This window comes from Monodelphis domestica, chromosome 3, assembly GCF_027887165.1.
Source record: "Monodelphis domestica isolate mMonDom1 chromosome 3, mMonDom1.pri, whole genome shotgun sequence".
In the NCBI taxonomy this organism is placed as follows: domain Eukaryota; kingdom Metazoa; phylum Chordata; class Mammalia; order Didelphimorphia; family Didelphidae; genus Monodelphis; species Monodelphis domestica.
In genome coordinates, this window is record NC_077229.1 from 251856186 (window position 1) to 251883932 (window position 27747).

Consider the following 27747-nt stretch of genomic DNA (forward strand, 5'->3'; position numbering starts at 1 on the left):
AGCAGTCATCAAAACAATTTTGTACTGGCTAAGAGACAGAAAGGAAGATCAGTGGAATAGACTGGGGGAAAGTGACCTCAGCAAGACAGTATACGATAAACCCAAAGATCCCAGCTTTTGGGACAAAAATCCACTATTCGACAAAAACTGCTGGGAAAATTGGCAGACAGTGCAGGAGAGACTAGGAATAGATCAACACCTCTCACCCTACACCAAGATAAATTCAAAATGGGTGAGTGACTTCAACATAAAGAAGGAAACCATAAGTAAATTGGGTAAACACAGAATAGTATACATGTCAGACCTTTGGGAGGGGAAAGGCTTTAAAACCAAGCAAGACATACAAAGTGTCACAAAATGTAAAATAAATAATTTCTACTACATTAAATTTAAAACTTTGTGTACAATCAAAACCAATATAACTAAAATCAGAAAGGACACAGAAATTTGGAAACAATCTTCCTAAAAACCTCTGATAAAGGTTTAATTATTCAAATTTATAAAGAGCTAAATCAATTGTACAAAAAAGCAAGCCATTTTCCAATTGATAAATGGGCAAGGGACATGGATAGGCAGTTCTCAGATAAAGAAATCAAAACTATTAACAAGCACATGAAGAAGTGCTCTACATCTCTTATAATCAGAGAGATGCAAATTAAAACAACTCTGAGGGGACTTCTGGTTAAGATGGCGGCTTAGAGAAAGCTGAAGTTCAGATCTCTGGAAAACCCTTCCCGACCGATCTCAAACTAGAAGCTCCTAAGGTGCCGAAATTCAAAACGATCAACAGCACAGACCCTGGGAACCCTTCTCCTGGACCTGGACCCGGTTCAAAAGGTACGGCTCCCCTTAAAAGCCAGAACCCGAGATCCCTCGGACCTCAGGGGTAGGAGCGCAGAGTCCAAGGCTCCCGGAAGCGGCAGCCGCGCCGGGCTCAGAGAGCAGGGTCTGAGGAACAACAACCCTCAGGGTCTTCTACCCAAGTCCCAGTCCGGGTGAAAGTTACTGCCTGGGGCTTCCACTGCAGAGAGCCCGTTGGTCCGGGTGAAAGTTACTGCCTGGGGCCTCCCCTGCAAAGAGCTGGTCGGTCCGGGTGAAAGTTACTGCCTGGGGCCTCCGCTGCAGAGAGCTGGTCAAAACAACAGCAACCCTCAGGGCGGGCAAGACAGCCTCACGGGCTGGATCCTGCTATCCAAGTCTCAGTGAAAGTCTGTGCTCTCGGAGCTTGGGGAAGCGGCAGCCCATCCCCCCGCAGGCCGACGAAACAGCCTCACGGCCAGGGATTCTGAAGGCAACTTCCGGAAATCGAGCCAGGGGGAGAGTGTGGCCTCGTGGTCCGACCCTTCCATTCCAGTTCCAGTGAGGCATATTCAGTTTAACCCAGGGAACGCTCATAGAACCAACATCTGCCCAGGACTAAAGCCTCTGATCACCAGACAAAGACAAGAAAAGCCAATCCTCCACGTTCAGAGATGACAAACTCCACAGAAGCACAGAAGCCCCAAAATACCAAGAAAAATAAGAAGAAAGGGGCGACTCTGGACACATTCTATGGAGCCAAAATACAAAATACAGAGCAGATAGAAGAAGATATACAAGAAAATTCTCCAAAATCTTCCAAAGGAAATAGAAACTCTCCACAAACCCATGAAGAATTTGAATCAGAAAGGACCAAAAAGATGGAAGCCCTCTGGGAGGAAAAGTGGGAAATGATGCAAAAGAAATTCACGCATCTACAAAACCAGTTTGACCAAACTGTAAAAGAAAACCAGGCTTTAAAGCAAGAACTAATAAAGCAAAGCCAAAACACCAAGAAATTAGAAGAGAACATAAAATATCTCATCGACAAGGTGATAGATCTGGAAAACAGGGGGAGAAGAGAAAATTTAAGAATAATTGGACTCCCAGAAAAGCCAGAAATAAACACCAAACTGGACATGGTGATACAAGATATAATCAAAGAAAATTGCCCAGAGATTCTAGAACAAGGGGGCAATACAGCCACTGACAGAGCTCACAGAACACCTTCTACACTAAACCCCCAAAAGACAACTCCCAGGAATGTAATTGCCAAATTCCAAAGCTATCAAACAAAAGAAAAAATCCTACAGGAAGCCAGAAAAAGACAATTTAGATATAAAGGAATGCCAATCAGGGTCACACAAGACCTTGCAAGTTCTACGCTGAATGATCGTAAGGCATGGAACATGATCTTCAGAAAGGCAAGAGAGCTGGGTCTCCAACCAAGAATCAGCTACCCAGCAAAACTGACTATATACTTCCAAGGGAAAGTATGGGTATTCAACAAAATAGAAGACTTCCAACTTTTTGCAAAGAAAAGACCAGAGCTCTGTGGAAAGTTTGATACCGAAAATCAAAGAGCAAGGAATACCTGAAAAGGTAAATATTAAGGAAAGGGGAAAAATGTTATCTTCTTTTACTCAAACTCTCTTCTATAAGGACTACATTTATATCAACCTATGTATACTAATATGTGGGGAAAATGTAATGTATAAATAGGGGGTAAAGAAAGACCAAATAGAATAATGGTTCTCACACAAAGATTCACAGGGGAAGGGGAGGGGAAGAAAACTCCTATAAGAAGGAGAGGAAGAGAGGGGGGGGTTTACTTAAACCTCAATCTCAGGGAAATCAACTCTGAGAGGGAAAAACATCCAGATCCATTGGGATCTTGAATTCTATCTTACCCAACAAGGGTAAGGAGAAGGGAAAACCAAGGGGGGGAGGGGGAGAGGGAGAACAAAAAGGGAGGGAAAGAGAGGGGGGAGGGGGAGGGAACAAAAAGGGAGGGACTAAAAAGGGAAACATCAAGGGAGGGGACAAGGGGGACTGATTCAAAGTAAATCACTGGACTAAAAGGTAGAGCCGAAGAAGAAAAGGTTAGAATTAGGGAAGGCAATCAAAATGCCAGGGAGTCCACAAATGACAATCATAACTTTGAACGTGAATGGGATGAACTCACCCATAAAACGTAGACGAATAGCAGAATGGATTAGAATCCAAAACCCTACCATATGTTGTCTTCAAGAAACACACATGAGGCGGGTTGACACCCACAAGGTCAGAATTAAAGGATGGAGTAAGGCCTTCTGGGCCTCAACTGATAGAAAGAAGGCAGGAGTGGTAGTCATGATATCTGATAAAGCCAATGCAAAAATAGACCTGATCAAAAGGGATAGGGAAGGTAATTATATTTTGTTAAAAGGGACTCTAGACAATGAGGAAATAACATTAATCAACATGTATGCACCAAATAATATAGCACCTAAATTTCTAATGGAGAAACTAGGAGAATTGAAGGAAGAAATAGACAATAAAACCATACTAGTGGGAGACTTAAACCAACCATTATCAAATTTAGATAAATCAAATCAAAAAATAAATAAGAAAGAGGTAAAAGAAGTGAATGAAATCTTAGAAAAATTAGAATTAATAGACATATGGAGAAAAATAAATAGGGATAAAAAGGAATACACCTTCTTCTCAGCACCACATGGCACATTCACAAAAATTGACCATACATTAGGTCACAGAAACATAGCACACAAATGCAAAAAAGCAGAAATAATGAATGCAGCCTTCTCAGATCACAAGGCAATAAAAATAATGATTAGTAATGGTACATGGAAAACCAAATCTAAAACCAATTGGAAATTAAACAATATGATACTCCAAAACCGTTTAGCTAAAGAAGAAATCATAGAAACAATTAATAATTTCATCAAGGAAAATGACAATGGCGAAACATCCTTTCAAACCTTTTGGGATGCAGCCAAAGCGGTAATCAGAGGCAAATTCATATCCCTGAAAGCTCATATTAACAAACAAGGGAGAGCAGAGATCAATCAATTGGAAATGCAATTGAAAAAACTCGAAAGCGATCAAATTAAAAACCCCCAGCAGAAAACCAAATTAGAAATCCTAAAAATTAAGGGAGAAATTAATAAAATTGAAAGTGATAGAACTATTGATTTAATAAATAAGACAAGAAGCTGGTACTTTGAAAAAACAAACAAAATAGACAAAGTACTGGTCAATCTAATTAAAAAAAGGAAGGAAGAAAAGCAAATTCACAGCATTAAAGATGAAAAGGGGGACAGCACCTCCAATGAGGAGGAAATTAAGGCAATCATTAGAAATTACTTTGCCCAATTATATGGCAATAAATACACCAATTTAGGAGAAATGGATGAATATATACAAAAATACAAACTGCCTAGACTAACAGAAGAGGAAATAGAATTCTTAAATAATCCCATATCAGAAATTGAAATCCATCAAGCCATCAAAGAACTTCCTAAGAAAAAATCCCCAGGGCCTGATGGATTCAACTGTGAATTCTATCAAACATTCAGAGAACAGTTAACCCCAATACTATACAAACTATTTGACATAATAAGCAAAGAGGGAGTTCTACCAAACTCCTTTTACGACACAAACATGGTACTGATTCCAAAACCAGGCAGGTCAAAAACAGAGAAAGAAAACTATAGACCAATCTCCCTAATGAATATAGATGCAAAAATTTTAATTAGGATACTAGCAAAAAGACTCCAGCAAGTGATCAGAAGGATCATTCACCATGATCAAGTAGGATTCATACCAGGGATGCAGGGCTGGTTCAACATTAGGAAAACCATCCACATAATTGACCACATCAACAAGCAAACTAGCAAGAACCACATGATTATCTCAATAGATGCAGAAAAAGCCTTTGATAAAATACAACACCCATTCCTATTAAAAACACTAGAAAGCATAGGAATAGAAGGGTCATTCCTAAAAATAATAAACAGTATATATCTAAAACCAACAGCTAATATCATCTGCAATGGGGATAAACTAGATGCATTCCCAATAAGATCAGGAGTGAAACAAGGATGCCCATTATCACCTCTACTATTTGACATTGTACTAGAAACACTAGCAGTAGCAATTAGAGAAGATAAAGAAATTGAAGGCATCAGAATAGGCAAGGAGGAGACCAAGTTATCACTCTTTGCGGATGACATGATGGTCTACTTAAAGAATCCTAGAGATTCAACCAAAAAGCTAATTGAAATAATCAACAACTTTAGCAAAGTTGCAGGATACAAAATAAACCCACATAAATCATCAGCTTTTCTATATATCTCCAACACAGCTCAGCAGCAAGAACTAGAAAGAGAAATCCCATTCAAAATCACCTTAGACAAAATAAAATACCTAGGAATCTATCTCCCAAGACAAACACAGGAACTATATGAACACAACTACAAAACACTCGCCACACAACTAAAACTAGACTTGAACAATTGGAAAAACATTAACTGCTCATGGATAGGACGAGCCAATATAATAAAAATGACCATCCTACCCAATCTTATTTATCTATTTAGTGCCATACCCATTGAACTACCAAAATACTTCTTCACTGATTTAGAAAAAAACATAACAAAGTTCATTTGGAAGAACAAAAGATCAAGGATATCCAGGGAAATAATGAAAAAAAACACATATGATGGGGGCCTTGCAGTCCCAGACCTCAAACTATATTACAAAGCAGCAGTCATCAAAACAATTTGGTACTGGCTAAGAAACAGAAAGGAAGATCAGTGGAATAGACTGGGGGAAAACGACCTCAGCAAGACAGTATACGATAAACCCAAAGATCCCAGCTTTTGGGACAAAAATCCACTATTCGATAAAAACTGCTGGGAAAATTGGAAGACAGTGTGGGAGAGACTAGGAATAGATCAACACCTCACACCCTACACCAAGATAAATTCAAAATGGGTGAGTGACTTAAACATAAAGAAGGAAACCATAAGTAAATTGGGTAAACACAGAATAGTATACATGTCAGACCTTTGGGAGGGGAAAGGCTTTAAAACCAAGCAAGATATAGAAAGAATCACAAAATGTAAAATAAATAATTTTGACTACATCAAACTAAAAAGCTTTTGTACAAACAAAACCAATATAACTAAAATCAGAAGGGAAACAACAAATTGGGAAAAAATCTTCATAGAAACCTCTGACAAAGGTTTAATTACTCATATTTATAATGAGCTAAATCAATTGTACAAAAAATCAAGCCATTCTCCAATTGATAAATGGGCAAGGGAAATGGATAGGCAGTTCTCAGACAAAGAAATCAAAACTATTAACAAGCACATGAAGAAGTGTTCTACATCTCTTATAATCAGAGAGATGCAAATCAAAACAACTCTGAGGTATCACCTCACACCTAGCAGATTGGCTAACATAACAGCAAAGGAATGTAATGAATGCTGGAGGGGATGTGGCAAAGTAGGGACATTAATTCATTGCTGGTGGAGTTGTGAACTGATCCAACCATTCTGGAGGGCAATTTGGAACTATGCCCAAAGGGCGACAAAAGAATATCTACCCTTTGACCCAGCCATAGCACTGCTGGGTCTGTACCCCAAAGAGATAATGGACACAAAGACTTGTACAAAAATATTCATAGCTGCGCTCTTTGTGGTGGCCCAAAACTGGAAAACGAGGGGATGCCCATCAATTGGGGAATGGCTGAACAAACTGTGGTATATGTTGGTGATGGAATACTATTGTGCTCAAAGGAATAATAAAGTGGAGAAGTTCCATGGAGACTGGAACAACCTCCAGGAAGTGATGCAGAGCGAGAGGAGCAGAAACAGGAGAACATTGTACACAGAGACTAATACACTGTGGTATAATCGAACGTAATGGACTTCTCCATTAGGGGCGGTGTAATGTCCCTGAACAACTTTCAGGGATCTAGGAGAAAAAAAACACCATTCATAAGCAAAGGATAAACTATGGGAGTGGAAACACCGAGAAAAAGCAACTGCCTGAATACAGAGGTTGAGGGGACATGACAGAGGATAGACTTTAAATGAACACTCTAATGCAAATACTATCAACAAAGCAATGGGTTCAAATCAAGAAAACATCTAATGCCCAGTGGACTTACGCATCGGCTATGGGGGGTGGGGGGGAGGAAAAGAAAATGATCTATGTCTTTAACGAATAATGCTTGGAAATGATCAAATAAAATATATTAAAAAAAAAAAAACAACTCTGAGGTATCACCTCACACCTAGCAGATTGGCTAACATAACAGCAAAGGAAAGTAATGAATGATGGAGGGGATGTGGCAAAGTAGGGACATTAATTCATTGCTGGTGGAGTTGTGAACTGATCCAACCATTCTGGAGGGTAATTGGGAACTATGCCCAAAGGGCAACAAAAGAATATCTACCCTTTGATCCAGCCATAGCACTGCTGGGTCTGTACCCCAAAGAGATAATGGACAAAAAGACTTGTACAAAAATATTCATAGCTGAGCTCTTTGTGGTGGCCAAAAACTGGAAAACGAGGGGATGCCCATCAATTGGGGAATGGCTGAGCAAATTGTGGTATATGTTGGTGATGGAATACTATTGTGCTAAAAGGAATAATAAAGTGGAGGAGTTCCATGGAGACTGGAACAACCTCCAGGAAGTGATGCAGAGCGAGAGGAGCAGAAACAGGATAACATTGTACACAGAGACTAATACACTGTGGTATAATCGAACGTAATGGAAGTCTCCATTAATGGCGGTGTAATGTCCCTGAACAATTTGCAGGGATCCAGGAGAAAAAAACACTATTCATAAGCAAAGGATAAACTATTGGAGTGGAAACACCGAGGAAAAGCAACTGCCTGAATACAGAGGTTGAGGGGACATGACAGAGGAGAGACTCTAAATGAACACTCTAATGCAAATATTATCAACAAAGCAATGGGTTCAAATCAAGAAAACATGTAATGCCCAGTGGATTTACGCGTCGGCTATGGGGGTGTGGGGGGAGGAAAAGAAAATGATCTATGTCTTTAACAAATAATGCTTGGAAATGATCAAATAAAATATATTTTTAAAAAACTACTTTGCCCAACTATATGGCAATAAATATACCAACCTAGGTGATATGAATGAATATTTACAAAAATATAAATTGCCTAGACTAACAGAAGAAGAAATAGTTTTCTTAAATAATCCCATATCAGAAAATGAAATCCAACAGGCCATCAAAGAACTTCCTAAGAAAAAATCCCCAGGGCCTGACAGATTCACCAGTGAATTCTATCAAACAATCAAAGAACAGCTAACTCCAATACTATACAAACTATTTGACTCAATAAGCAAAGAGGGAGTTCTACCAAACTACTTTTATGAAACAAACATGGTAATAATTCCAAAGCCAGGCAGGACAAAAACAGAGAAAGAAAATTATAGACCAATCTCCCTAATGAATATAGGTGCAAAAATCTTAAATAGGATACTAGCAAAAAGACTCCAGCAAGTGATCAGATCGGTCATCCACAATGATCAAGTAGGATTCATACCAGGGATGCAGGGCTGGTTCAACATTAGGAAAACCATCCACATAATTGACCACATCAACAAGCAAATCAAAAAGAACCACATGATTATCTCAATAGATGCAGAAAAAAGCCTTTGACAAAATACAACACCCATTCCTACTAAAAACACTAGAAAGCATAGGAATAGAAGGGTCATTCCTAAAAATAATAAACAGTATATATCTAAAACCATGAACTAATATCATCTGCAATGGGGATAAACTAAATCCATTCCCATTAAGATCAGGAGTGAAACAAGGTTGCCCATTATCACCTCTATTATTTGACATTGTATTAGAAACACTAGCAGTAGCAATTAGAGAAGATAAAGGAATTGAAGGCATTAAAATAGGCAAGGAGGAGACCAACATTCTCACTCTTTGCTGATGACATGATGGTCTACTTAAAGAATCCTAGAGATTCAACCAAAAAGCTAATCAAAATAATCAACAACTTCAGCAAAGTAGCAGGATACAAAATAAACCCGCCTAAGTCATCAGCATTTCTGTATAATTCCAACACAGCTCAGCAGCAAGAACTAGAAATAGAAATCCCATTCAACATTACCTTAGACAAAATAAAATACTTAGGAATCTATCTCCCCAGAAAAACACAGGATCTATATGAACACAACTACAAAACACTTTCCACACAACTAAAACTAGACTTGAACAATTGGAAGAACATTAACTACTCATGGGTAGGACGAGCCAATATAATAAAAATGTCCATGCTACCCAAACTCATCTATCTATTTAGTGCCATACCCATGGAACTTCCAAAAAAAATATTTTTTTACTTACTTAGAAAAAAACATAACAAAGTTTATTTGGAAGAACAAAAGATCAAGGATATCCAGGGAAATAATGGAAAAGATATAAAAAGGAAGGGGTTTTTGCAGTCCCAGATCTCAGACTATATTATAAAGCAGTGGTCATCAAAACAATTTGGTACTGGCTAAGAGACAGAAAGTAGGATCAGTGGAATAGACTGGCTGCAAGCAACCTCTGCAAGACAGTATATGACAAACACAAATATCCCAGCTTTTGGGACAAAAATCCACTATTTCATAAAAACTGCTGGGAAAATTGGAGGAAAGTGTGGGAAAGATCAGGTTTAGATCAACACCTCATACCCTACACCAAGATAAATTCAAAATGGGTGAATTGTTTGAACATAAAGAAGGAAACTATAAGAAAATTACGCGAACACAGAATAATATACATGGCAGACCTTTGGGAAGGGAAATACTTCAAAACCAAGCAAGAATTAGAAAGAGTTACAAAATACAAAATAAATAATTTGGAATACCTCAAATTAAATAGTTTTTGTACAAACAAAACCAACGTAACCAAAATCAGAAGGGTAGCAACAAATTGGGAAACAATCTTCATAAAAACCTCTGACAAAGGTTTAATTACACAAATTTACAAAGAGCTAAATCAATTGTACAAAAAATCAAACCATTCTCCAATTGATAAATGGGCAAGGGACATGAACAGGCAGTTCTCAGCCAAAGAAATCAAAACTATTAATAAGCACAAGAAAAAGTGCTCTACATCTCTTATAATCAGAGAGATGGAAATCAAAACAACTCTGAGGTATGACTGAGGAAAGACTTTAAATGAACACTCTAATGCAAATACCAACAACAGGGAAATGGGTTCGAGTCAAGAACACATGTGATAACCAGTGGAATCGTGTGTTGGCTATGGGAGAGGGAAAGGTGGTGGGAAGGGGGTAGGGGAGGAAAAGAAAATGACATTTGTTTCCAGTGAATAATGTTTGGAAATGACCAAATAAAATAATGTTTAAAAGAAAAAAAAGGAATAATTCTAAAAAAAAAAGAATTTAATTTTCACAAATTCTAATATTTGGAATTGTATTATTTGTAAATGTAATTCATAATTATTTGCAACTGGGAAATGTATTTTGTCAAATCCAAGATTTGAATTCTTTTGAGGGTAAGTTTAGGATTTGTTAACTCCCTAAATCAAGAAAAATTAAATGTTTTAAGAAGACACTATAAAGAAACTTTCTGTATAATTAGAAATTTGCTCCCCAGGAACTCTCTTTCCTAGGTTGACATGTTCTTTCTTATGGTATGTGTTAACTTAAGGAGGACATAAATTTTGTTTAGCTCTTCCTTTGCTCTCTTCTCTCAGAAATGAGACTGTGAAGGTAAGGTGAGGTAAGAGGCAGGAGAATGTTACTCAAGTGTTTTTTCTCAGGTTTTTATTTTTGTTCATTTTATTTTCTTCTACTTCAAATAATTATTAATAAACCTTATAAATTATAATAAATTTATTATTTTACCTTATAAAACCTTATATATAGTTGTTTAGATATTAATTTTAATCTTACACTAACATGCATCAGAAGATCTAAAGTGAAATATGAGAAATATTAATTGAACTGAAGGGTTTTGAATGCATTTAATGAATGTAAATTTCTTATGCCAAAAGCAATTACCCCCAATTGACTTTTTGTCAATGTGCCCAGCTATCAGTGTTTTCTCTTTCTTTTCTTTTATTTCCCATTTTCTTATTACTTTAGTTTTCTATTAGTTAGTGTAATATTATAGGCACCTTTAATTAGAAGACTTTTAGAAATATAAGTTAGATTTGTTTATCTGATTCATTGAGGAGACTAGTCTCCCAAAAAATCACAGGGGTATTGTAAAAAGGAATTCTTCGTTCCTTTTTTTAATTTAGCAAGGATGTGCTCTTACTATAGAGATGTGTAGGGATTAACCAGATGACAGTGACAGAAAGGAGAAACCAGAGAGACAGGAAGGATGAACCATGGAGACAGGAAGTAATGTAGGAAAAGGTTATAAAAGGAATCAGTTGCTGACAGTTGGGGGCCAGTTGCTGACAGTTAAGACTGGAAGTTGTGGGGAAATTGGCTGCTGGGTGTGAGTTGGTAATTGGGGGTTGATTGCTGGGGATGTGGGTTGGTAATTAGTTGATGGTTGTTAGTTATACATAGATATAGGCAGTATTAGGTAGTAATTATAGGTAGTTATAGGTAGCTATAGGATAACTAGTATAGACATTAGGAAATTTCTTTCTCTACCTCCTTTACTATATCCATTTTACTGTATTCTTTTACTATCTCTATTTTAAGTAATCTAATTTGCTAATTGTTAAAAACTTCTAGAAGTTTTCTTTTTCTGGCTTAAAGGGATAATATTAATTTACAACTCTACCATATTCACATTAATACTTAAATTTTTAAAAATTGCTCTCTCATTTTGTCAAAACCCCTATTTTAACCCTTATACAAGTCTGTCTAAGAGGACAGAAAGATGACAGAACACATTTCCCTGCTTAAAATATATATTATGATGGTTAGGTTCCTGTTACGTCCACAAAAATAACACAACAATAATGCCTAAAACATACAATTAATACTAGTTGAACTCCACAAGGCTATAAATTACATCTGATTCAATAGGAAAATGCATGCTGAGTTCCAATTCATTATCCCTACAACATATATCCTCAGGAACATTGTAGTGGAAGCATTTTAGGAAATGAGGATGATGATGAAAAAACATCATAAGCAATTTAGTGTTGCAAATGAGAATTTTTATTGAATTTGTTCAAGAGAAAACAAATAAAATGATCAAAGTTATTTCTTAAGCAATCAAGCAATGAGTGTTCTGAATTGGGGGACAAGGAATATTTATATTGGATGTAATACTTAGTGAGGCAATACATTTTCATACAATTTGTTCATATATAGTTTGTCTTATTTTGGGATTTGTTTCATCAAGGATGACTAATAATGTGTGTATGATCATATGATATATGATATATATTAAATAATGGATGTGTAAGTGTAATAGATATTTATGTAATAAATAAATTATACTCAAACCAAATATTTTTCAATACAGTTTTCCTTAACTTAAAACATATCTATATATATACCAAAGAACTACTTACTTATAGATATGGTATTTACATTATTGCTACAAATTAATTCTCTATAAAATTATTTGGTTCTACATTAATCTATAAACAAAATATATTTTAGTAGCTGAGCCTCAGTCATAAATTGAAATGGCACTTTCTGTGATTTTTCAATCCAATCAAACTATGATCTAAAAGGTGCCAATATTTATTGGCACAGTTTAAGGGTAATATTCAGGTGTGGGAAAGGCTGAAATCACTGTCATTAGGGACATAAAAGTAATTAACATTAATTGAGTTATTGTTATGTGTATAGCAGCAATGTTCTATGTTACAAGTAAAAGCCATATATGAATTGGAAAAAAGAATCATTTCAATGGAAATTAGATTGGGATTCTGCTATCCTTCATTCAGATCCAGTATTCTGATTTATTTAGGGTCATTTGCATTATTTATGAAAGACATTTTCCCAGAATTTATATGGTAAATATGGTTTTTATTTCTTTTATTTCCTAGTCCCAAGATTTTGTGGATATGGCAAGTACTCTGAAAAGGGAACTCTTTATTAATGCTAATAAGTAATTACTTTACCTCTATAATCTTACAGTATTATATTAATCAACTCACATACATTTATTATGTCAAGATTATGTAGCAAACACTGTGCTTTCAGAAGTTGAAATTAAAACCAGATCAATCAAAATATAACCTGGTTGTATATTCATTTCTCCATACCACCTCTCAACAAATTAGAGAACTCTATTTGATAAATACTCTCAAGGTCTTTTTTATTTTTCACCATACATGTGGAATTATTTGAGGAACATGCTCACTTTCACTTTTGGATTATTATTGAACTTTAATTGCAGTTTTTATTTTAATGAATTACTTAGAAAAGTAAAGAAAGTCTAATGACAATGAAATTTATACTTTATAATGTGAGCAAAGTCAGAATCTATTTAGTCTATCATAGATCACTGTAAGTTTTGCAAAGGGCCAGGCAACCTTGAATAACAATTAGTTATTAGGCTAACAATTAGTACTTTGAGGCATTCAGATAGATGTGTGCCAAGGACATGTTATTGTGATACCATTCCTCTTCCTTACTGTTCATGTACTTTTGTGTAGAAAACAAGGACTTCATTTTGTATGAGATAGTAATAGTGTTTGATGTTAGATCATTTGTACACTACCTCAAACAATCTTCAAGACAATTTTAGCAGCAGACAGGGTAACAACGAAGATGTTTAATTACTATTAATCTACCATATATAGCTTAATTTCTTTTCCAGGTCCATATATTTTGAATTTCATATATTCCATTTTATTCAGAGATTATGATTTTTGAGTATGATGATATCTACTAAAATAATCTTTACAGATATTGATTTTTAGGAGAGATGTAAAATAGTTCTTTCTGTAATGATAAGCTGGATGAATATAGTTTGTTGAATTCTTGAAGCTATTTTTATACACTTATTTATTAAGTTATTAATGATAGGGAAATTTTGGTGTATAATTTTAGACATCTTATTATTTCTAATGTTTGGTAATGCATTGGAGAAAAGGTTTAGGGATGGTAAAGGAAACAGGATCCAGGAGAGACAGCTGATGTTTAGGGTTGGCTCAGAGAAAAGAGAGGGGGTTTGAAGATTTTCCCCCTTCAGCCTTTTCTCCTCAGATATGGCTGCTCTCCCAGATTTGCTCTTGTCCCTCTTGTCCCACCTCCACTACTAGAGACTTAAGTATTTCTTCTTAAGAAAATGTCTCTCTCCCTTGAAGCTGTTCACTCACACTTGATTCAAAGCTTGGGGAAAAGATAACTACTTTAATGTAAATTAACTCATTCAGGATAATAAAAAGGAATAACTGACAGGGAAAAGAATGGGAAAGGAAAGAGGGGAAAAGGAGGTCCTATTAATCTAGATAAAAACCCTTTCCCTCCCCCCTCAAGTTTGGAAGGAACTCAGGCTTTTTTAGCCTGAGCTGCCCAAGAAATAGTCAGGTTGACTGACCCTGGTTTTGGCCCTTTGTCCACAGTTCAGACCCAAAGCACTAGGAGCTGAGGTAAAGTCTAAATGTCTTTTGCTGGGCTTCTCTTCAATAGTCTTTTCAATTGGGAAATGTTGGGGAGAAAGATTTCCAGTCACAAGCAGAAAAAAGGTGGGAAACCCTCAGGAGAATATTTTATCCACCCCTCCCTCTTCAGATTCTCCAGACTGAGAGACCAACTGCTCTTCAGAGGAAACTTTCTCCTCCTCAAGATTCCTGAGGCTCCTCTCCCATCGAGGTGATCAGATCCATACACTCTTCAACCTGGCACCATTCCCCTAGTGCCAGCTTCTGTCACAGTAAATATAAAGATTTTTTGCAAAAGACAGTCTCCAACACTATTATAGTCTTTTCTGATCAAACAGAGGCAGAGGCTAAATAATTTCCCCAGGATTACACAGTTCCTTAGTGTCTGACACTGAATTTAAACTTAGAGTCTTCCTGACTCCAGGTGTATCACTATACACTGAGCCAACTAACTGCCTCCAAATATTAGGTACTATAAATGGCTTATTTTCTTTCTCCTTCTCATCCTCTAATAAAATTAACTTCAAATCAATGGATGAGTTAGTCATAAAAGGAAACAGCACAGAGAAATGAAAGGAGCAATGAAGAAATTAGCTCTCAGATTTATGGATAGAGTATGGACTCAGAACCAAAGAAGGGATGAAGATAAACACAGAACACAAAGTGGACAACTAAAAAAAAAAACAGTGTTTTATTTTAATTAAATTAAAACATATCTAAACATTATTTTCATGAGATGTTTCTATAAAAAATCAATTATCTTAGACAGAAATAATTGATTTGATTTTATAACAGAAAATTTCCCAATAGACGAAAGTATATGAAAAGTTGATGCCTAAATGAAGAAATACAAGTTAAAAAGAGAAGTGAAAAAAATCTCAAAAAATGAAAAATCAGATAATTGTAAAGATTCTCTGAGGTTTGACTTTATATCTATGAAATTGAAAGGAATACAACATAGGAAAATTTCAGTTGCTGAGAGGTCTGTCAGTAAATGGGTAAATATGAAATTTGAATTTGGATTAGTTTAGCCATTTTATAATGCTTTTTGGAAGTATGCTACAAAATTTATTAATTAACATACTCTTTGACCCAGTAATTCAGGTAATAGATCAATATGTCAATATGTCAATAAGACTATATCAATCAGTTATATGAATAAAAGCATATGCTATTGTGCTGTAATAAAAAACAAAGGGATGGTTTTATAAAAATATGAGAAATCTCTCATAGACCAGTAGAGAGAGACAGAGACAGAGAGAGAGAGAGAACAAGAGAGAGAGAGAGAAGGTGAAAGAGAACAGATAGATGTTCTGCTCTCATAATTGGATCTTTAACTTAGGGATAATTTCTAGAATTGATATATGTGGAAAATAAATAATTCTGGAATTTCTCTGAAAATTCCCTAGAGAGATTCCGGACTCATCTTGTCTTAGTTCTTTTACATGGCCTATGGCCAGGATATGATCTAGCCCTGATTTGTATTTACTGTAGAACTAATGAATTCAACATTCCTGTTCAGGTTTTATGACTAAATTGTGAGCAGAACAATTGAGTGAGCAGAACAATTTGTATAAACATAGTATAGTATATAGTGGTAGTCTCTTGGTGATCGAGTATGACTATTGTCGTTGTGCAGTTTCATCTATGGTGTACCCTCATGTGGCTTTGAAGTCCAAAGACTGAGACGCAGAGTTTGTGGCACATGGGGCATGGGACGCCAATTGTTACGGGAGGTGTGGCTGTGGCCTGGTGTCGGCGTTCACGCACAGCAGCAAGATGTCGACATCATTCATCTTCAAAAGTGGCAGCGGCATGGTTAATGTGGGTTCGCCAGCTGCTTCTGTCAGAGGCAGCGAGTTCTAGTTGCTTTGGTGTAATGGCAGCCCACTTCAATTTGGACTTTAGCTGATCCTTGAATCTTTTCTTTGGTCGGCCTTGTTTCCTGAGTCCAGCTGACAGTTCACCATAGAATACCTGTCTTGGTAGTCACTGTGGGTCCATGCGGATGACATATCCAGACCATTGTAGCTGGGTTTTGAGGACCATGACTTCGATGCTGGTGGAGTTGGCTCTGTCGAGGATTTCCTGACTGGTGATTCAGTCCTGCCATCGGATTCTCATGATTGCATTAGTGGAATTGCTCCAGCTGTTTCATGTGCTTCCGGTACAGTGTCCATATCTCACAACCGTACAGGAGGGAGCTGAGGACCACCGTGTTATACACTTTGAGCTTCATCGCAGTGCTTACACCTCTGTGTTGGAGGACTTTGGAGAACAGCCACCCAAGTGCCTGGCTGGCCTTTTGGATCCTGGCATTAATCTCGTGGTGTAGGGACCCGTCGTTGGCGATGGTGCTGCCCAGTTGCGTGCTGTCGATTGTAATGCATGGCTGGTTAGTTGGCCTCCCTGGTGCAGGTTGGAACAGCACCTCTGTTTTGCTGAGGCTGATAGTCAGGCCAAACAGTTTTGTTGTGGTGGAGAACCTGTCCACAATGGTTTGGAGATGATTTTCTTGGTGGGCCATGAGAGCACAGTTATCTCCAAAGAGAGCTTCCACGATGAGTCTCTCTGTTGTCTTTGTTATTGCAGTCAGGCAGCGAAGGTCAAATAGTGAGCCATCCAGTTGGTATTTGATATAGACGCCCAGGTCTAGATCCATCACAGCATGTCGTAATACTTGGGTGAAAATAGGAGGAATAGTACTGGAGTGAGGACACAGCCTTGTTTCACGCCATTGGAGATGTTGAAGAGATCGGAAGTCTCTCCACCAGATAGGACTTCCCCTGTAATGTCGACATGAAAGAGTTGGATCAGTTTGATGAATTTTGCTGGGCAACCGAGCTTGCTGAGGACCACCCAGAATGTGTCCCTGTTCACTGTGTCGAACGCCTTTGTCAGGTCTATGAAGACAATGTATAGACTCAGGTTCTGTTCAAGGCATTTTTCCTGCATTTGCCTCACCGTGAAGACCATGTCGATGGTGCTGTGATCTGGTTGGAAGCCACATTGTGATTCAGGCAGGTTCTGCTCTGAAACAGATGACAGGATTCTGCTGAGTATAACACGGGTGAAGATCTTTCCAGCCATGGAGAGTAGTGAGATGCCTCTGTAGTTGTCACGGGCTGCTCGTGAGCCTTTGTTCTTGTATAGGGCTACGATGGAGGCATCTCTGAGTTCTGGGGGCATGTCTTCCTCTTCCCATATGCTGGTCAGCACTATGTGGAATGCCTGGAGCACCTTTCCATTTAAGGCCTTGTACACCTCGGTTGGGAACCCGACTTTACTGGGTACCTTGCCTGTACTCATTTGTTTAATGGCTTTTTGGACTTTCTCTATTGAAGGAGGGACGCCAAGTTGTTCAATGGTGCAGTTTTGGGGTATCTGGTCAAGGGCTCTTTGGTCAACTAACGAGGGTCAGTTGAGAAGCTGACTGAAGTGTTCTTTCCACCTGTTGGTGATGCCTTTTTTATCTTTTATGAGAGTGTCATCGTCAGAGGATAGCAAGGGAGTGGTGGTGGGTTTTAATGGCTCATGGACAGTCTTGAGGGCACTGAAAAATTGTTTGTAGTTTTTTGTATCAGCAAACCACTGGATTTCTTCTGCCTTTTTTTCCCACCATCGGTCTTGCATCTTCCTGATCTCATGCTGCGCCGTGGCTTGGAGAGACTTGAATCTGTCCTTTTTAGGAGCAGAGTTTGGGTTATTTTGCCACTCCATAAAGGCTTTGTTCTTCTTGCTTAATAGGTCTTCAATAGCAGTTTTGTTCTCATTGAACCATTCCTGGTGGTTGCATTATTTTGGGCCTAGGACTGCCTTTGATGTTTCCTTCACTGCATCTCTGAACTGGTTCCATTTCTCAGTTGAGCTTCCAGTGAGTGGTCCCTTGGCAGATAGCTTGTCGTCCAGGCAGGACTGGAATGTTTGAAAATAAGATGGATCTCTAAGACGACTCATGTTGTAAAATGAGCGAACTGTCTGTGTGCGTTTTGGATGGCAAGGCGCAATGCGTATTTGAAGAGTTGCTCTAACCAATCGGTGGTCTGTCCAGCATTCAGCTCCTCTCATGGCTCTGGTGATCTCTTTACATCCTGGGTGTTTCGCCGGCGTACAATGATGTAGTCAATGAGATGCCACTGTTTTGATCTTGGGTGAATCCACATTGTTTTATATTTGTTCACCATTCTGACCACAGTTCATGATGGTGAGTTCAAACTCTGAGCATTTGCTGAGTAGCAGTAGGCCGTTGTTGTTCATTTTGCCCACACCGTGTTTGCCGAGTACTCCTTTCCATCTTTCATGGTCCTGTCCAATGCAGGCGTTGAAGTCTCCCAGTAGTATCAGCTTGTCATTTGTGGGCATTGAGTGCAGGATGGCACTCAGGTCAGAGTAGAACTGCTCTATGGTCTCCTCTGTGCTGGTCAATATTGAGGCATATTTGCTGATGATTGTGGCATACAGGTCTTTGCTGAGAGGCAAACAAATCTTCATGAGCCTCTTGCTGATGCCCACAGGCAAGTCTGGCAGCTGTTTGAGCAAACTGGTCTTGATGGCCAGGCCAACACCATGGACTCTGTCTTCATTTGAAGCTCTACCTTTCCAGAAGAAGGTGTATCCAGTGATGGGTTCGCTGAGTGATCCCTCTTCTGGTAAGCGTGTTTCGCTTAAGGCTGCGATGTCGATGTTATATTGTGCCAGTTCTTTACCGATTAGAGCTGTTCTCTCAGGTCTTGGGGTATTCTCTCTATCAAGTAATGTCCTGATGTTCCATGCTCCTAGTAGGAGTTTCTTTGTATTTTTTCTTTGATTTCAACCACTTAAAGGGATGACCCGCCAGCTGCGGTGTGCTGACTGGGTGTTTGTAGGGCAGGCAATGTTTGGGACACCTTTTCTAGTCTCCTCCATTGATTAGGGTGAGCAGTGCTGTCCTGGAGAGGGCTGCTCAGTCACCCAGGATGCTGCTGAACGTCCCTGCTGCCCACAGGGCTGAGTGTCCACTGGTCTGTGGGCCACCTATGTGCAGGATGGTGACTAGAACTGCCAGGGTCACCTCCACCTGTTGCTTCGCCACTTCGCCATCACTGCAGGTCTTGAAGAGGGTGGACGGGGTTAGGATAGATGAGTATGCACAAAGATAGTTGTGCATGAAAGAGATTTAAGTGGAAAAGCCGATGCACAGAGACAGTCCCACTCTCTCGGCATTGGAAGCCTGGGTCCAGTGGCACGAAAAATTGTTATGTCTGGAGACTTCCTCAGCTGCATTGGATGGCCGTGTTGTCCTTTGTGCTCTAACATGCCCTAAGCACTTCACAGTGCTTTGCTGCGTCACCCTCTCAGTTGTTGAACCTTCTTATTGGTTTCTTCTGTCTGTTCAGCCGAAGCAGTCTTCACATGCTGGGTGAGCAAAGCCCTGGTTCACCAGGGGTCAACGACCCGATGGCTACCCTCACAAGGTTTGGCTGGCCTGTCAAAGCCATTGCCCGGGGTGTGGCCACTGCCACATGCTAGCAGCTACTGGGAGCCACAAGTGAGAGCTGGGTGTCAGGTGGGGATCAGAGGCTGGAGAGCTGCCCTAGGAGGGCACGACAAGCCCTCCATACTAGAGATTCTACGCCTCCCTGAGCACCCCATACATCCCTGTATAAACATAATATTATGTATAAACATAATATTGTAAATTAAAACAATATCAAAGGATTCAAGAACTTTGATTAATGTAATGACCAACCGTAACTCCATAGAACCTCTAATGAAATGTGCTATTTATCTCACATAAGTACTGCACTCAAAATGCAAAATAAGCTATAAATTTTTATACTTGGCAAAAATGAAATTTTATTTTATTTGCCTACATTTTTATGTTAAAGAAATTGTTTTCTTTTTTTTTTGGAAAATTTTATTTAAGTAGATGATTTAGAATGTGTTTTCCATGATTACAAGACCCATGTTCTTTCCCTCCCCTCCCCTGATCCACCTCGCCTATCTGACACACAATTACACTGAGTTTAACATGTGTCATTGATCAAGATCTATTTCCATATTATTAATATTTGCACTAGGGCAATCTTTTAGAGTCTATATACCCAATCATATCCCCATTGTCCCATGTGATCAAGAAGTTGCTTTTCTTCTGTATTTCTTTTCCCACAGTTCTTCCTCTGAATGTGGATAGCATTCTTTCTCATAACTCCCTCAGAATTGTCCTGGATCATTGCATTGCTACTAAAGAAAAGTCCACAATTTGTTTCTTTGTACTCCTCCCGCACACACACACACACACACACACAAATACACACACACACACACACACACACACACACACACACACAAAGGTAGGTAGGAGTAGAAGAAATGATTGCTTGTTAATTGAAAAAACAGAGATAACTTCATCTGAGACATTATGGTTAATTATATCACTTGAGATACAAAAGAAAGGGTTGTATTTTCACCAAAGATGTTCTTTGATATTGTAGAGAATATGCAGATGCAGTGAAGTCAAAAAGGAATTGTCTCTAGATTTTGAGAGACTCCAATTGTTTCCTCTTAGGAGTCATATTGGACCACTTACCTCAAACCCAGAAATATTGAGAGTTCACTAATAAAAGATTGAAAAATCAGAATTGTTTGTTTTTGTTACAAATAAATGAGTAAACAAACAAAAAAGAAATGGCCAAAATACATATTATCTGGACTAGTAAAGGTATTTTAATGTACAATTTATAAAGATCACACACCAAGGTGTATATCTGGTAGACACTTAGAAATGGGCTAAGACAACACAAATTATGATTTTATTTATTCTAGAAAATATATATTAATTTCAAGCTCCTTTAAGAAAATGTTATTTTTATAGTTATGTTGCATGATTTTGAAGTACAGAAATATAGTTTTTGAAGAAGTGATGTTTAGGATCAATCAAAAGTCAAATAAAAAATAGCTGCACAGCCAGCATAAAAAAGAGTTCAATATATTATGACTGAAAAATATTGCTACATAGAAGTGGTATAAAAGATATATTCAGAGAAGATGGACTGATCATGTGGCAAAACTGATGACAATTGAACAATTTGTGTGCTCCATAGGTAGTCTTGTAATATTAAAATCTCCTATCACCTTGAGCCTATGGCAAATGTATAATGTATGAATGTCCACATCCTTTCCCACCATTGGGAATACTCACATTAATGAAATCAGAGATTCTCATATTATTGGATTATAAAAGGTCTTTTCTAGTTTCAAGCCCAATGTTCTACCATAATACAGGCAAAGTAACATATTTTCATAATAACTAGAAATAGATTGATTTTGAATTTCTCAGTAGGCCTGGAATAAGAACATAAAGATCAGATTAAAGGAAAAAATAATATCCGTATGATTGAGAATATTAGAATTAGAATGACAGGAGACTCAGATTTTATAGTAAGATCTCAAGATCTTGGGCTCTGGCTATTGGCTATTAACATTCTACTCAAAGACTTATTTTCTTTATCTGTATATTGGGATAATAATTTTTGCACTATTTATCTCACAGAGGTATTTTGAGGAAAGTACTTTGCAAAATCTATGTAGGCATGAGGTTTTGTTTTTTTTTTCCCTTCTACTTCTTACTTGAAATATGAAAAGACTAAAATACTCTATACAAATAATGTAGAATATTGAAAAATGCTTATATTGTGAATAAATAATGAATTATTGGATATCCAGAATCAAGGTTAGTGTCCAAATATTCCATTCAAAATTAGAATTAGCTGGATTAATTAATTGATTTAAGCCTAAATTTAATTGCACCCTAATTACATCTAATTTTTAAAAAAATATTCATTCCATTACAATTGCAAAATGCATTTTCAGTATTCCAATCATTATAGCATTCACATCATCAGTGAGGACTGCAAAAACATACCTACTTTTTATGGCAGTTATTATCAATTCATTCATCCTTTCCATTTACATTATTAGGTTTAAAACAGGTTTCATTGTCTTAATGGTTTAAAAAAATTAAAAAGTATCTAGTACCTCTGAGCTATTACAATAAAAATTGTAATTTAGTAAATATAGATATAACAAATGACTCATAGGTATAATTTTTGCAGTTTCTGAAATTTAATGATAAAATATAACTAAGTACACAAACAAATATCTTTTTTCAGGCTAGGGATATTAAATTGAAAAACATAGCACATAAATTTATATATATCTGTATATATACAGATATATATATATATATACATACTATATATGTATTTGATCATAGGATTTATATATTAAACTATAAATTGTATATATGTGTGTGCATGTATGCATATAATAATTATTTTTTCAGGCTGAGGATATTAAAGGTAAACTCATACACATGCACACACGTGCAACACATACCTATAATCATAATTCGAGAAGCAAGTTAGAAATCATTCATTTTAGCTTGCTTATTTTACATATGAGTAATCTAAGATCTGGAAAGGCGAACTGATTTGCATACAGTCATAGAGGTAATAACAATCCAGACTGATTTTTGTCCTTAGTTCTTTTATCTTCATATCTGTTATATTGCTCCAAGAATTTACTTTCACTACATAAATTAGTTTCAGTATGTAGGGTTTCTTTCATTAAGAGATCAAAATTGTATTACATTCTCATTTTTTTTAGAATCTTATTAATCCCCCCAAGGATATACATTTTGATAAGTACCTTAAGCAGATTAACACTCAGTAGACATTGCCAATAATGGTAAAAACTGGGGTAGAGAGGACCCCTTTAAATGACAGAAATGAAATAGATTGCTTAATAATCATTTGAGGGTTATTGAGAATTAAGGAAGTGGGACACATCACTACCTATAATAAATAGTCTCTTTAAACTGTTTTATTCTGTATTTTATAACAGAATTCTGGAAACAAGAGTATAAATCAGAAAGAAATTTCTTTTAAAAAATCTTAATGGTTACAGAAATAACCAGAAAGCATAAGAATTTTTTTTTCATTTTCCTGCAACATGGTAATTATTAGTGCTTGTTAGATATTTTGCATGTTTTAAAAAAATCTGCATTAGTAGATTAGAAATAAATGAAAATGAAGCCCAAGGTAAAAATCAGTCATTGTAAAATATGACTTTTTTATGCTATAAGCTCAGTATGAAATGTACTATAATCATGCCCTTTCTTCTATGGAGAAAGGATGACACACATGTGCATAACAAAAGACCAGATTGGATTTTCCTTTTTTTTTACCCAGATTGAATAGTTAATTCACTGCATGATTTTAATTACTGGGAGGGAAGCAATCATTTCAAGAAAATAGATTGTCAAATATGGAAATATTAAAACTTCTATAGTTTGATCTAATTTTTAAAAAATTCTGCCTAAGTTAAGCATTAAACCAATTTCCCATCAAATGCAAAGTCATTCCAGTGCCATAATAGTTTGTCTATATCAATGTATAGTTAAAATAAAACTCAAAGAAGAAACATATCCTCAGGATCTGACGAAGCATACACAATATATGCAATCCATGAACAAAATAAGAAACTGTCAATCAATTTGATTACTTTTGACCTAGAGGACAGGGAGGATGGAAGATTGCATATAATGTAAATGCAAAGTTTTTCACAGATGAAGAAGAAACAATTGACCTACTCTCAGTTGGGAAATGTGCTATAGGTAGGGCATAGTAATGAATTCCTTCTCTATCTACATTCTCACTTGAGCTCTTATAATCAATGAAGTATGCCTTTGACTTAGCCAGTTGAGCTTTGTAGAACTGACCCTAGCTATAAAGAATGGCATTCTGACTGCCCTTTGGTCACCTGTGACCGATAACTAAAGACTTCTTAAATACTCTTATATTATCTTCCTCCTACTACTGTTAAAAAATAAGGATCATTTTAATTTCTGGATTTGGGAAAAAGGTAAAGTGACCTCTTTACTTATGTAGATACTCAGGTCTTCTAAGTTACAACCCAAAGAAATTTGACATTACTAAGTCAGATGCCATGCCAGTTGGAGTTATCTTTCAAAGTTCAAAAGGCACACTCATAAAAATTTTATTGTCTTTGCATTCTTGACAAGCATTTTACTGAAAGGCAGTACATTTCCCAAAAATTATTTTGTGTGATTAAAAACAAATGCAGAAAATTTGTTTCCAGAATATAGTGCCTGAGAAAATATTTCTTTTTTTAAAAAATTCAAATTATTCTTTCATTTTAGACCACCTCTAAGTCGTCTTCTTGAGCAGGTAGGTGGCAGAGTGAATAGTGTCAAGTTTTGATTCAGGAAGACTTACCTACCTAAGTTAAAATCTGGTCTAAGGCATTTAGAAAGAAAAATTAAGACTCACAGTTATATATTGTTAACTATTTAGTGCCCCCAAAGAGGCTCTTTAACTAGTTTCTGCTGTTTGGTTCTTCATTATAAATGAAAGATTTCTACTGGCAGGGAAGTGTCCAGATGACAAAGGTAAAAAAAAATTCAGTTTGTGGAAATAAAAGAATAGTTCCCTTAGTCTTCCACAACTTTCTACTTTACCTCCATATGAAAGGCTTGACCTAAATGAAAAGATGTGTTAGCCATTTACCTTCAAAGAATTATTCTGTTGATCTGGGAGGAACAGGTGAATGGATGGTGAGATGTTTCTCATGGTATAGTGGAAAAGACACTACCTCTTTATTAATAGTCCCTTTGTTCAAATAGCACCAGTTGTGCATTACCTGTGTGAGATTGGACAACTTAGTTTACCTCCCTGGGACTCAATTTCCTCATCAATAAAATAATGAAGTTGTCCTTCCTGGTCTCTAAGATAAATTCCAGGCCTAGATCTATGATCCTTTCTGAAAGAATATTAATGCTATCTTCACTAGAGAGTTTGATATGGGGACAAAAACTTATTTTTTATTATTAACAGTCAAAGCTAATGTTTACATAGTCATTTAAATTTTCCAATGGTATTTCCAAAAGTCCTGTTAGGTGGATAGCACAATTCTCAGTATCCTCATTTTGCGAAAAAGTTAGTCAGGGTTTTATATGGGCTAAAGCTACTACAGCTAATAAAGGTTAGATTGTAAAATGGAACCCTAGTATTTCTTGACAGCACACCAGGAGAGTTTCTATGACAACACAATGGTCTCTATATAATAAGATAACAACAGGTCACCATGTGGCTTGGATATACAATTTTTGTGAACATACTTAAAAATTCTAAACTAAAATAATTTGAAATGATGTAAATATATTCTATTCAAATATGCAGCATAACATAGTGTATAAAAATGATCCAGGAATAAGAGATACCTGGGTTCAAATTCAGTTATTGGCAGATCCTATCTGTATTACTCTGTATAAATCTTTTAACCACCTAGCACGCTAGGCAACCTTATAATCAAAATCACTATGTTATGAAAATAATTTAAAGGTTGATTATGTGAATATCTTGTTTTTAGTTTAGGGAATTTCTCTTTTTTTCATTATGTTAAAGAAATGTTTTATTTTGGGGCAGCTGGGTGGCTAAGTAGATTGAGAGTCAGGTCCAGAGATGGGAGGTCCTGGGTCAAATCTGGTCTCAGACACTTCCTAGCTATGTGACCCTGGGCAAATCACTTAACCCCCATTGCCTACCATTACCACTCCTCTGCCTTAGAACCAATACTGTAAAGATTAAAATTTAGGGGAGACGGGGAGACTGAGACAGGTGAGGCAGGTAGAAATTAGTTTCTCTCTCCAAGAAGTATTATATTTTTTAGAGGTTTATTAAAGGTTAAAGATTAAAGAATATACAAGTAAGAAACATGTTCCTAGGCCAGAGGCCTAGACAAAATAACCTCACATCACGCAAGAGATGCGCCTGCTCCAAAATGGAAGTCCAAAAAGAGCCAAGAGAGAGAGCCCCTCAAAAGCCTTTGAATCAGCTTAAATACCTTCTCGATCTTGGCCCAGGTGAGATTACAAGGCATTCTGGGGAAGTGGAGCAAAGGCTCATGGGGATTGTAGTCCTGTATTCGAGTCTATTTTTTACAATACCCAGTATTGATTCTAAGATAGAAGGTAAGGGTTTAAAAAAAGAAATGTTTTATTTTCTGCTTATGATTGTTGACATATTTTGTCAGTCAGAACATATTAAGAAAAATTAATTGGGGGATTTCTGGTCAAGATGGTGGCTTAGAGAAAGCTAAAGTTCAGATCTCCAGAAACCCTTCCTTACCGATCCCAAACTATATGTTCCTAAGGCAACGAAATTCAAAACGAACAACAGCATAGACCCCAGGAACCCTCATCCTGGACCTGGATCAAAAGGTATGGCCCCCCAAAAGCCAGAACCTGAGATCATTCGGATCTAAGGGGTAGGCAGAAGGAAGGTCCCAGGCCCCATTCCCCCCAACCCAGAGCTCTGAGTCTGAGGCAGCAGTGGGAACCTCAGAGCCTGCAAAAGGACCTCAGGGTGGGCTATTCTGAAGGGCACATTCTGAAAACAACCTGACTTAGTCGCGGGGGCACCCAACACAGACGGCAAGAAAACAGAGAGAGATGGGGGGGGAACCTGTAGCCCCCTGGCTGGATCCTTCCATCTGAGTGTCACAGAAGGTCCCTGCCTCAGGGCATACACAGTCCAACACAGCTGAAGTTAATCCTATCAGGAGCCCTCCAAGTTCCAGGAAGCTGTGGCCCCTCCCCCCTCAGAGTGCAGGGTCTTCTGGCCAGTACCAAGCCAGGCTCAGTGCGTGGAAGTAAGGCAACAGAGAAGCATCGGGAGGGAACTGAGAAGGGCAGCAACACCAATAAACCAGCAATTCCTGGCTTCCCCGGGAAGATAGAAAAACAACTACATAGAACAGACAATTTGCCTAAGGATAAAGCCTCTGAACACCAGAGATAAGAAAAACTACTCTTCCCCACTCAGATAGAGATGGCAAACAGCACAGAAAAGTCCCAAAAGCCAAGAAAAACAAGAAGAAGGGGGCGAATTTAGACACATTTTATGGAGCAAAAATACAAAATACAGAGGAGATAGAAGAAGAAACACAAGCAAATGCTCCAAAAACTTCCAAAGAAAATGGAAACTCTCCACAAACCCATGAAGAATTTGAAATCGAAATGATCAAAAAGATGGAAGCCTTCTGGGAGGAAAAATGGGAAATAATGCAAAAGAAATTCACCCATCTACAAAACTGGTTTGACCAAACTGAAAAGGAAAACCAGGCTTTAAAGGTCAGAATTAGGCAACTGGAAGACAAAGAGCATGTAAAAGAGAAAGAATTAAGAAAGCAAAGCCAAAAGACCAAGAAATTAGAAGAGAACATAAAATATCTCACTGACAAGATCATAGACTTGGAAAATAGAGGGATACGAGA